This window comes from Anolis sagrei, chromosome 3 (assembly GCF_037176765.1).
Source record: "Anolis sagrei isolate rAnoSag1 chromosome 3, rAnoSag1.mat, whole genome shotgun sequence".
NCBI lineage: Eukaryota > Metazoa > Chordata > Lepidosauria > Squamata > Dactyloidae > Anolis > Anolis sagrei.
This window is the reverse complement of record NC_090023.1, coordinates 72504230-72517345: the sequence shown is the minus strand read 5'-3', so window position 1 is coordinate 72517345 and position 13116 is coordinate 72504230. Positions and strand designations below refer to the sequence as shown.

The window sequence follows — 13116 nt, the reverse complement described above, 5'->3', positions numbered from 1 at the left end:
GGGTTGGAAACAGCAACTCGAATGGCATCCTGCTTCTCACCAAATGTGCGGAGCACAACCTTGTCATCACCAACACGCTCTTCCGCCAGAAAAACAAGTTCAAGACATCATGGAAGCATCCCCGGTCAAAGCATTGGCACCTCTTAGACTATGTAATCACACGTGCCAGAGACCGCCGTGACGTACTCCTCACAAGAGCCATGACAGGTGCTGATCTACAAGCCACTCTCAACACCTTTGCAGAAGCATACACAAAGCTTGGCCTGTCACTGAACATCGAGAAAACCAAAGTGCTGTTCCAGCAGTCACCAGCCGTCCCCTCTCCAATGCCAGAGATACAGCTTAATGGCGTAACATTAGAAAATGTCGACCATTTCCGCTACCTTGGCAGCCACCTCTCCACCAAAGTCAACATCGACGCCGAAATACAACACCGCCTGAGCTCTGCAAGTGCAGCATTTTCCCGAATGAAGCAGAGAGTGTTTGAGGACCGGGACATCCGTAGGGATACTAAGGTGCTTGTCTATAAAGCTATTGTCCTCCCAACCCTGCTATATGCCTGTGAGACGTGGACTGTCTACAGACGTCACATGCAGCTCCTGGAACGATTCCATCAGTGCTGCCTCCGGAAAATCCTGCAAATCTCCTGGGAAGACAAGCGGACAAACGTCAGCGTGCTGGAGGAAGCAAAGACCACCAGCATTGAAGCGATGGTCCTCCAACATCAACTCCGCTGGACAGGCCACGTTGTCTGGATGCCTGACCACCGTCTCCCAAAGCAGTTGCTCTACTCCGAACTCAAGAACGGCAAACGGAATGTTGGTGGACAGGAAAAGAGATTTAAAGATGGGCTCAAAGCCAACCTTAAAAACTCTGGCATAGACACTGAGAACTGGGAGGCCCTGGCCCTTGAGCGCTCCAGCTGGAGGTCAGCTGTGACCAGCAGTGCTGCAGAATTCGAGGAGGCACGAGTGGAGGGTGAAAGAGAGAAACGTGCCAGGAGGAAGGCACGTCAAGCCAACCCCGACCGGGACCGCCTTCCACCTGGAAACCAATGCCCTCACTGCGGAAGAAGATGCAGAGCAAGAATAGGGCTCCACAGCCACATGCGGACCCACAAGGAAACCCATGATGGAAGACCATCTTACTCGTCCAACGAGGGATCGCCTAAGTAAGTAAGTAAGGTTCTTCTTAGGTCATCATAAGTCAGAAATGACTTGAAGGAATGTAACAGTCACAACAATCTGATGAGCTGGATGTCACCAGGTTCGGGATGCATTTACTTGGATTCCTCCAGATTTACTTCCACAATTAACTGGACCAATTTCCTTGCAACTCTTGCCTTCTTTACCACTGTGACATCTAAAAGACCCATCCCCCTTGACTTCAAAATTTTAATTCCTCCCAGGTTTTGGCTCTAAAATCTCAGGTAATCAAACGCTGTTGACCTAGTAGCCCAAAGTAAGTGTAACATGGAGCCAGCTTCTCTAAAGCTGGATCTACACTGCCCTATGTCCCACGATCTGATCCCGGATTTTCTGTTTATCTCAGATTATCTGGCAGTGTAGCCTCATACAATCCAGTTGAAAACATCTGTTGGGGGTGCTTTGAATGTTATTACTGCTTTCTTGGCCGGGGGTTGGACTGGATGGCCCATGAAGTCGCTTCCAACTCAATGATTCTATGAAAGTCGATAATCTGGGATCAGATCCTGGGATATAGAGCAGTGTAGGTCCAGCCTAAGAGGGACACAACAGTTAGAGTGATACAGAAAAGTAACATGAAAACCCAGCATCTAAATATATGGATTCAATCAGAGGAAGGAGGGAAGGTAAAAGAGAGGGCAATGACACATCTCTCTTCTCTCTAAACAATGCAGTCACAGGCATGCTAAGTGAAAACATCTCTTCCTTTTTATTATTGGACTTAACAAACAATGCTATGGAATTTGAACAATGCTTTAAAGCCTATTAGTATATAAAGTAGTGTTTTTCCTAAGAATATTTTTAAACAAATAAGTTCATTACTATGGTAAACAGTAAGTACACTGCAGCAACAAGTATACTAGTGATAACAAGTCCATAGACAGATACTTCCTGCTTCTATTTCCTATTCTGATACCTCACCAGATCTGGAACTGCAATAGAGGAAGTTCTTTCAATTGGAACTTCCTGTCCCTTATAATCTGATTCATTAAAAAGAACAGACCTATTTCTTTTCAATAAAAAGGTTCAGTAGAAATTTGCTTCATTTTTAGATTGTGTGCAAAAATGCTGTTGATTTTTATAGATTGGTTCCCATAACTATTGCATAATGACTGTTCTTTAACTGAACTCCTCATGTCAGTCCATCAGTGCATCTGAAGAAATAAAAGCTCATCCTGAGATAATTTAGTCTTATGATTCTTCTTGATTCCTCCTCCCACTCTTCCTTTCCATGCTATATTACAGGTTGTACTATGTTTATAAAAATGCATTGTCTTTTGTTGTTCAGTATGAGTGTCGTTGAAAATATTGAAATTTATATTATTTCCACATAAGTTAAAAATATGATTTATTTTAAAAGTTAGGAAGACAGCACAAACGTAATTCACTTTTATAAAGTGAATTGATTATTTGGAAGCAGATCTAATCCTGTACTCTGTTGCATGTCTGATGAATACCACTGACAATCAATTCAGCTAGATTTTGCAGATATGTAGTTCTTAAGGAGAATAATCCACAGGCAAGTTATCATATTAGAATACATTTTTTCCAAAAAAAAATACCAAGGTAAAAATAACTAGTGGGCAGAGGGAGTACGTTACCTATCATGACACTAGTTTGTGATCCAATTATAATGATGCAAAAATAGAGATCAGAAATGGTAGTGGACATCACTTAACAACACATGTAAACTGAAAAGTATTTATTTGGAAATGTATTGTAATATTATCAACACATATACAATGAGAAATATTTGCTAGGCAGCATAATAATATTTACCATGCAATGTAAAACCTCAGAGTCCTCAGGTTTATCACCCTCTACCAACCTAAATGTAACTGTTAAGCTTTTTCATCATTAAAAAGCGAAGAGTCCACCTTGATTAACTCCCCCTGTAAAGTTGGAGAAACAATTCAGAAATTAGTATCATTTAACATTTTCACCTAACTGTAAAGATGTGTTGTGCATCATAGAAGTCACAGTATTCCAATGGGACACTCTGTCCAGGAGCAATGGGTGTCTTTCATGTTGTTTGTAACAGTTGGCTAGAACTTGCCAGGTGAAGGTTAATTGTGCTCCACTTAAAGCAGTTCTCTGCACAGATGGGTTATCAGGGCCGAACAGTCATTACAAGACTAATCTCGCTTCCGACAAGACTTCCCTTTCCTTCAACTGATTTTGCTCAGACACTGGACCTGTCATCAGCCGTTAAAAGCAGGGTGGATTACCTCTAGGATATTTAATGCTTGTGTGCCATGAAACAATACAAAATGTGTGTCATATCAGCAAATAACATCTTTAGGAGACAGCACATTTTCATGGTGCAGTGATGAAGGTCGAGATTCATAAACAACTGAAACAATTGTAAGGTTTTGAATCAGCCCTCTTAATGAACATAGGATGCAAGGACATCCTTCTAGAGTCCTCTTTTCAGAGCTAATGCTTTCAGAAACCGATTATAGATTCATTTCTTTACTCTCCAAGGGGCTGTTTATAAAATCTGCTTAAATGCCTTATAACAATAGCTCACAAAACCATTAAATTTTATTTGATAATATAAATCAAATAACATTGAGAGGAAAATGTAGAAAATAAGAACAGCTAAGATTTATTGTGTAACAAATAAACATCTGTTATTTTGCTGCTTTCATAGTTCCACTGTGTACTCATTAAAACTAAGTATGCCAAGAGACTAAGTAGCACCTAAGAAACACATGGAGAAAGATAAGTTGGTAGCATGAGCTTATTTAGACTTTCATTCAAATTAAGTAAGACTTCTTCTTGAATTCTTTCCCATTCATCTTTCAAAAAACCTGTTCAGATTTCCTCCATTTCCATCTTCTTAACTGACCCTATCCACCTCTTTTAAAGATTGAATGTCACCAACCAAGGGACAGAAAGTAACTAAATTGGGAGGGGTGGGAGGAGCTGATAATATAATCAAACACAAATATTGTATGTGAGATGAAAGTGGCAGAGGTGGAAGTGAAGCAAATGGACAGCTGATCACACATAAAAGTGTAAGAGGTGCTTATGCACACCAAAAAGTTCAGCTCTGACCAAGTTACAGGAGCTGTAGGATCTGCAGCTTCACAGCCATGGAAAAATCAGGGGGTTTTTTTTCCAGTTCTCCCCAGCCCAGTGCTCTGGAGTGCCCATCCCTTTATCACTTTCGCCATACAATGGGATTTATGCCTACACACACAAATGTACATTATAGACCTTATTTCAGCATGTCCCCCATTGTTGCATATCCTAGTTTAAGATCTCTAATTCACATTCTTGTGCATGCGTGTGCTATTGTCATTTAAACACTGCATTTTTGAGCTGCATATGGTCTGTAAAGATGTGCCCTATGTGGCACTTGCTCATTTCTAACTCATTCTGCTTCACAGCTTAAAAGACAAGCCTCTAGTTTCTGTATTTGTCCATTTTGCCCATGCCCCCCACCTCCCCAACGCTTCACGGGATTCCTCATGGTGTAATTGGCTGCTTCTTCCTAGCTCTTTGTTTCAAAATGACAAATTCTGTTAAAATTTATTTTCACAAGAAGCAATTTTATAAGGCTTGGAGATTAAAGGACACCCAGATTGTACTCCTGTATAACCATTATTAAAGGAAATAAGATTTGTGCAGGAACAACTCTTTAGGGTAATCACATGCTAAAGTAAAGATTAACTAAGAACCTGCTGTCTGATCCTGACCCCAAACCAACTGTCTGACATGCCCACTTCTGTTTAATTGTAAGGTTGACTCTTTTCTCAGCCTAAGCCCACTCTCTGCAAATATTTGCACTAATAATAAAAACGTACTGAGAATAATAGAATCATAGAGTTGGGAGAGACCTCATGGGCCAGGAAAATTGCATTCAAGGCACCCCCGAAGCAGGAAAATTGTATTTAAAGCACCCCTGATAGATGGGATCCAGCCTCTGTTTAAAAGACTCCAAAGAAGGAGCCTCTACTACACTCTGGGGCAGAGAGTTCCACTGCTGAACAGCTCTCACAGTCAGGAAGTTCTTCCTCATGTTCAGATGGAATCTCCTTTCTTGTAGTTTGAAGCTATTGTTTTGTGTTCTAGCTTTCCAGGGCAGCAGAAAACAAGCTTGCTCCCTCCTTCCTATGATTTCATCTCACATATTTATACATGGCTATCATGTCTCCTCTCAGTCTTCTTTTCTTCCGGCTAAACATGCAAAGCTCTTTAAGTTTCTCCTCATAGGGCTTGTTCTCCATACCCTTGCTCATTTTAGTCACCCTCCTCTGGACACATTCCATCTTGTCAACATCTCCCTTCAATTGTGGTGCCCAGAATTCGACAGTTGCAAAAACTGCAGATAGATAATGTATGTGAAGTCCTTCAAACATTTGCAAGCAATGCGCAATGGTTCAGTTTTATTAATTGCTGAACTATGGAAGTAAATGTGCAATATAGAAATAGTGTCTCAAAAAAACATGTTCCCTCCAGTTTTAGTCAAGACTTGGGGGTGTCTACATGTGGTCCATGTACATGAGGTCCTCTATAGCTCTTGATTTTTTTAGTGCCCCCCAAAAACCATTCTAGTCAAAAATAAACTGAGGGGTGTGATTTTACACCCAAATATGGTTTTCCTCCACCTAACAGCCCAAAAATGCTCCTAAAAGCAAACAAAAATGACTTTATCTCACTAAAGTATCACTTCTGGTCACCAGAAATGGCATGAGTATGGTCCAATCCAACTTATGGCAAGCCAAATGTGAAACTATCATGCAGTTACCTTGGAAATATTTATTCAAATGGGGTTTGCTATGACTTTCCTCAGAGGCTTCTATTGTGTGACTTACCTAAGAACACTCCAAGTGGGTTTCCATGGCTGAGTGGGAATTTGAGCCATTGTTTCCAGAGTCATAGGCCAAGATACCACACTGGCTCTCTAAGGTAATAATTACAACTTATTTATCTATATAGTCCTAGAGTTGTCAAAAATATTAATCCATACTAATCAGTCCGGTGAAAGCCATGCTGAAGCGGAATTTTGCCCTTTGATTTCACTCAACTGAATAATTATAATGCGTGATAATTTTCAATTTATCACAATTTGAAAAAGAATAGAAGAAAAATTAGGCACAAAAAATATGCTACAATGTAGTGAGATCACAAGAGACTCTTTTTCAAAGAAAAACACTTCAATGAACTAGGTTTATTTTTGGAGTAGTCATACCACCAAAATAACACAACTTGGCAGAGCCCTGACTGATCTGTTCCTTCCATGCAACTCCATTCCAAAACAGAAAACAAAATATTAATAATATCAATCAACAAATGAGGTGTTATGGTGCCTCTGAATTTCCTGCCATGGCTCCTAGCACCTATCTTCTACGGACAACCCCGTTGTTGTAGCAATTCTACTGGATGCCAGTTTGTTTCCAGACAAAACGCAAAGTGCTGGTTATGACCTTTAAAGCCCTAGACTGCTCAGGTCCAGACTATTTGTCTGACTGCATCCCTTGTACAAACCTGCCTGGGCCCTGAGATCTTCAGGAGAGAGCCTTCTATCAGTCCCACCTCCATCTTAAGTTTGGTTGGTGGGAACAAGAGAGCGGGCCTTCTCGGTGGCTGTCCCTCGACTCTGGAACTCCCTGCCCAGGGAAACCAGAATGGCCTCATCCCTGCTATCCTTCTGGAGGCAGGCTAGAACTTTTTTTTATTCAGGCAGGCTTTTAAGAAGAAAAAATTAAATATCAAGTTAGAGGGTGCTGTAGTTTTATCTTTGAATACATTATAATCCATTTTAAGGATTTTAACTCTTAATTTTTAATTAATACCATTGATGTTTAATTCTATTTTAATGGTTGTATATTTTCAGATTTTAAATTGTGTTGAAATGCTTTTAATGTAAACTGGTTTGTACTCCTTTGTGGGGTATAAATAAATGTAATATACATCATCATCATCACCACCACCATCTTTCTATAAATAAGACCTTTCCTGAAATTTAGAAAAGTTCTGGATCTCACAAAACCAAAAGACAGGAGGGAAAAACAGTGGATGCATTCATTTTAGGATTGCCATAAATTGGAAATTACTGTAGGCACAATTACAATAATAATAAGCTAGACATGGTCAATTTCAGTTCAGTTGTTCAGAACTTATTGTAATCACAATTGGGGGTGGGGGGCTGGTGTCAGTATACAATAACTTCTCAGGCTGAAGTAGAAAACTACCAATATTTTTTTCCCCACACTATTTGTACCCACTGGCTACAATTGTATCTGTCTTATCATTGTCAATTGCTAAGAGAAAATGGGCTTAGGGACCACCACTTTGAGTATCACTGCTGTGATTCATTAAAACAAAATATAGCTTGGACAAGCATGTCCATCATCAACAAGACCAATTCCTGAGTGCAACAAAAGTCTAATTGTTACTAACAAAATTGGTGAAAATAAATCTTTGAAACCCTTAGATTTATCATATATTTCCATTCTAAACATTATAAAATCCAAATCTACTTCACTGTTCTAGATTAGGCAAAAGAAACAAGTGATATACAAGCATGCTACGTTGCCAACATATGTTTATTCACAACTTATTTAACACTCTATCCAAATGTGGAAAACTTTAGAGTCACTTTACTTCAGATAAGTATTCCTTGTAACTATTGGGGTTTATCGATATTGGCAAAACAAAAAAACAAACAAACCCTGGACCACTGACTTATACCTATTAGGGCTTGTCTAAATTGGCAAAACAAATGACTTCTGGACTGCTAACTATCCCCATGACGCACAGCAGCATCTGGTGAATGCCTTCAGGTTTTTGCTTTAAACCAACTTTGCCCTACTTTGGAGTATCCCACAGCTTTAGCAGTTTGGACAGTAGTATCAGGTCCTATTCAGACCAATCTGTGATTCAGGTTGGACATCAGCACTAGTAATCTGAGCTCCTGGCCAGCATGGGAGTCTTTGCTGATACATAACCAGCAAGAAGGAATGGGATCACAGAGTCTGATGTCAAAGAACAAAGATTTATGTAGACTCGTGCTATGCAACTTAGTATTAAACAATCTAGCAAGCTTATAGTAGTGGAATTTTTAGCATCAAATTATTTAGCGAAGTCAAAGCTCATGTGATCCTAAACATAGGAAAGGACAGCTCAAGTTGCCAAAATGTCAGAGCATTATCCTGATGAGAAAGCGTTGAGCAGTCATGATTTAAAAGAAAAAAGGTTTTGAAAGGATGAACTCAGCTTTGCTGCCATGAGTTTTATTTATAAAATTACGAATATTTTGGAAACAACACATCAGATTTTCCTTCACTTCCTCCCACCCCATTTATATTAATTACCCAACAAGTTTAGTAGGCACTGGCTTTACAACTTGTCACTTTTTTACTGTATGACTTTCAGGAAAAAAATCAACACTCATGAAGGATGTGTAGTGGTGGTTATTGTCAGATATCCATATCAAGTTCTTCTATATCAGATGTTAGAAAAATAGGTTTTTGGACTACTGTTCTCAGAATGTAAAGAACCTAGAGATTATTGTTGATAATAAATTGAACATGCCCTAGCAGTGTGATGCTGCAGAAAAGAAGGCAAATAAGACTTTAGCCAGCATTGGTAGAACCATTGTTTCAAAGACAAGGGAAGTAATATTCCCATTACATTCTCCACCAGCCAGGGTTCATTTAGTTTTGTTTGAGTACCTCATTTTAAGAAGGATATAGACAAGCTGGAAAAGTGTCAGAGAAAGGCAATAAAAAGGAGAACAAAAGTGCAAGGAAAGGTTGAAAGAGTTGGGCATGTTCATTGACATGTCTTTAAATACTTCAAGGTCTATCACAGAAGGGAAGGTATATTATCTGCTGCACTAGAAAGTAGGTCCCAGTCTAATGGTTTAAAATTAGATGTTGATTAACTTTTCAAAATTACGTCTTGACAATAACGGTGGTTTGTCAATGGAACCAGTTGCCAAGTAGTGCAGTCTTTTTCTCGAGATAACTTCAAAATGGGGCTGGACAGAAGCCTTGGGATACCTTAGCTGGAGATCCTGGACTGAGCTGGGAGTTGGCTCAATGGCTCTTTCCAACTCTATAATTCTATAAACAGCCCCTCCCCCAGTCACTATCCAGAGATCAGCAGTGGAAATAGTAGCTGTGGATTTTTGGGAGTTGTCATTCAAAAATTAACTTTGTTTTGAATTACAGTCACTAAGGGATAAAGGGGGAGGGGAGATCCTCTGGCCTTCCTGTTCTGTTTGTGTGCTTTTCAAATAGATTTGGCTGTCTACTGTTGGAAACAGGATACTAGACTAGATGGACCCTTGGTGAGATCTAGCAGAGCTCCTTTTATGTCCTTATTTTGCAGATTTATACTAAGCATCACTGTCAGGCATGCAAGGCTAAATATTATTTTTCAAAGAACATCTGAACGGAAGCAAAGCTGGCACATCTCCAATGTATTGTGTAAAAGCTATGTTCCGTGCAACAAGGGATAAAGGCTGTAGATGTTTTCCTTGGCTTAGTCTCTGCTCCCTGGTGTTTTATAAGGCACAGGTTAAAATACATCTTGAATGCCCTTAGTGGAACTTACTTTTCAGACATATGCATGCATTTGGTTGAGGTGAAATGAGATATAAACTATAAACAAACAAACCCTTTCTGAGCACTCAAGGGAAAGAAAGAGATGCCTAATACACTTCTATGGAAATTAATCAGATTCTCTGTTTTAAATGGGAAGTACATTTGATCAGAAAAGACATTAGATGAATTCATCTACTCAATGAGTCCGCATCCAGTTTTTCCCAGGAATTTTCTTGTATGTTGATGCCAAAGTTATGGGTTGAGAGTCATCATTAGAGCAGGCAGACTGAAATGAAAGGAACTCCAGCTAGTATTGGCTGATCCTAAGTTCCTCCATTACTAACTGAAGTCCCTTTAATTTCAGTCTGCCTGCTCTAATTATGAATATAATCCCGTGACATTGATTAAACATTCACAATAAACCTGGTTCAGATAAATATATTTATATACAATGACATGTTGTGGTGTGCGTAGCATAAACTACAACATTGAAGCAGTTTTCTTTTCTTTGAATTGTTAACGTACAAATTGCACTCTTTACACTAAAATCAAGCTGTTTATCACCCAGAGAATTTTACTGGTTTCTAGCACAGTGGTGTTCCTGGAAGCTCAAAAACCTTAGTGCAGTTCAGTTGGTTTTCTAAGAGATTTTGAAACCTCAAAGCCTTTGAAATCATTGGCAACCTGCCTGCTTCATAGCTACAGTTACACAACTCTTCCCACTTTACTTTAAAGTTCTTCTTTCCATTTTTTTCCCTCTTTGAGTCACTTGGCAAAACCGAAAAAGCAGGTTCTTTCTTTTTGGTATGCTGCATTGTTCTTTCTAAGTGGGTTGCTTGGAGTTCACACTTTGTTTTCCTGCTGTTTTTCTGAGAGGTTGACTGTGGTGCAAAAGATATGGGAAAAATTTGTAGGAAATGGTTTTGTTTAGGGAAGCAATAAAATAGCAACTGCTTGCAGGCCTCCTAAATGTAAGTCTTAATGTACAACACAGCTAAATGCAAGAAGCCTGAAGGAAAATCCTTGGTACTGTGAGCATCATAATGTTATCATTTAATAATGTTGTTTTGTAACTTTTCTTCACTTATTTTTTAAATAGGAAATAAACATAGTAGAGTATTTGGCTTTACATATCTTAACAATTGTATATGATGGCAGAAATCCAATTTGTTTCAATTAGAGTGGAACCATTGAATCAATGGGAAGTTCGTAAGTCAATACCTTTTAAAGTTCAATTTATGTCATGGGTCTATCCTATTGGGACTAACAATTGAACTGAGTCTGGATCTACACTGCCATATGATACAGTTTCAGAATGTAGGCTAACTGTATTGAACCGCTTTGAGTCCCCCCAGGGGTGAGAAAGGCAGTATATAAATACTGTAAATAAATAAAATAAATAAATAATAAATACTGTAAATAAACTGAAATATATGGCTGTATAGACTCATATAATCCAGTTCATGTAGTTAATCCACATTCTGACACTGCATTATATGGCAGTGTAGATCCAGCCTAAGGGGCCATCTCCACAACCCTCATCCCAGAATATCAAAGCGGAAAATCTCACAATATCGGCTTTGAACTGGGTCATCTGAGTCCTCATTCAGATAATGTGGGATTTTTTTTTTGCCTTGATATTCTGGGATATAGGGCTGTGTGGAAGGGTCCTTAGAGGTGGGCCAATTTTTGTAGCCTGTGGGCCACATGCAGCACAAAGCAAGTTTATGTCCCCAAGTCTTACTATGTTTTCCCAAATGGTGGTGGCTTCAAAGGGCAAATAATGCTCCTCAGCTGCAGAGAGGCTCTTCTCTATTTAGCCATGTTTGAGGGCTTTTGTGACCCCACTTGCTTTTTAAAGCCCATAGAGACTGTAGAGGCCTTTGTTTGGAGCATAAAGTGACAGGAACAGAAAATCTGTTTTCCAAGTTTGGAAGTCTAGTTGGAAAAAAGTTATTTCAAAACACCTGACAATGGAGCAAGATGGCTAGCCAAACCCTTCCATTCAAAGCATTGAAGTGCTATTGGCTATTTAGAGTCAAAAATTAATCTCAGGGGCCCACACAATGTTGCAGGAAAGAGATTATAGTGCAGTGCAAACCTTCATAGTGAAAAAATGTGTAGCATGTTTTTCCTGAATATATCAGTATGATTTGAGACTGGCAGCCATTGCTATTGAGATGATGACTTGCAGAGTAACACAACAAAATACCTTAATTTAAGAACTTCAGTGGGCTGTGTTTTTGTTTATTGGCAAGAGTGGAAGTAGTGATTCCAGCAGCCTTTAAAAAAAGAAAATTATGAATGACATAATTCTGTTTTTATATTATATATTAAGGCTGCACACTCTCTTGATAGAACAATGTCACCAACGTTTTAGCTAACTACAAGTAGACCTTTTTTCAAGCTGGTCTATAGTAAAACTAACTTTTCTTCCAATTATCCCTGCTTCTCAACATTGCATCATCTTGGATTGTGGTCTATTGTATAAGTTTGCAATTTGTTTTGCTAGATTGTTTCCCTATAGAAGAATGATGATGATCCCATGTTTATGCATCTTTTTAAAAATCCTGGCAGGATGAAAAGGAAAAAGTCAAACAGGGATTGCTGGTACTTTCCAACCAAATCTGAAAAATCTTGGAATTGGAAAGTTGCCAATCACATGACCATATCCATTGATTAGAATACATGAAGAATGTTGTGAAAGGTAACAGTATGTCCCTAATATTCATACGTTTCTTGCACAGAAGTTAGAATAGGTTTTAACTGTAAAATTATGTCTGCCTAGAGTTCCTTCCTGTAATTAGAAACCTTGCATTTTGTAGCATTCCTGGTCATGTATCAAGTCTGCTCCAATAAATTTGTAAACACGGCAACCAGGAATTATTCCCATTCCCATTTTACAAATGCATCTAAGGACATCCAGGGGTAGGATTTGTCTTTGCATTCATCTGGGGAAACACATGGTTCTGTTTTTGGCAGGCCAGTTTTATGGTCCTGCTGTGCCAGAAGTTGATGTCCCATAGCTATTTCATCACAATGCCAACATGACATAAACAAAATTTTATACAGTCCCTTAAATGAAACAGAATGTAAAACAATTCCAGTAAAGATCATAGTGGGGAGAACAGATTGTTCTCTCTGTCAGTACTCTCTGGAATCCTGACTCCTAGCAGATAACTCTCTTAGATTCCAGAGAGAGGATCTTTTGTGCTCTGACATCTATACATGTTGTATTTTCCAAGCATTCTTTTATATTTTCCTGCCATTTTTCTTTATATAAGATCAGTTTTAAAATATCGGGCTTTACTTAGAATCCTGCCTGAACTTTACAGTGTTCCTTGAAGATA

General features: G+C 39.0%; 1 protein-coding gene across 13 annotated transcripts in view; it reads left to right on the top strand.

Moving 5' to 3' along the window:
- Positions 1 to 13116, top strand: part of ERG (ETS transcription factor ERG) — a 140908-nt gene that overhangs the window by 94866 nt on the left and 32926 nt on the right. The window contains exon 2 of one of the 13 annotated variants that reach the window (XM_060770334.2): positions 12344 to 12473. The exons of 11 other annotated variants lie outside the window; for them this stretch is intronic. The gene's annotated coding sequence lies outside the window, so the exon portion shown is untranslated. Of the gene's footprint in view, positions 1 to 6100; positions 6123 to 12343; positions 12474 to 13116 lie in introns of those variants that run through there. One more of the 13 variants, XM_067466716.1, reaches the window with a different exon arrangement.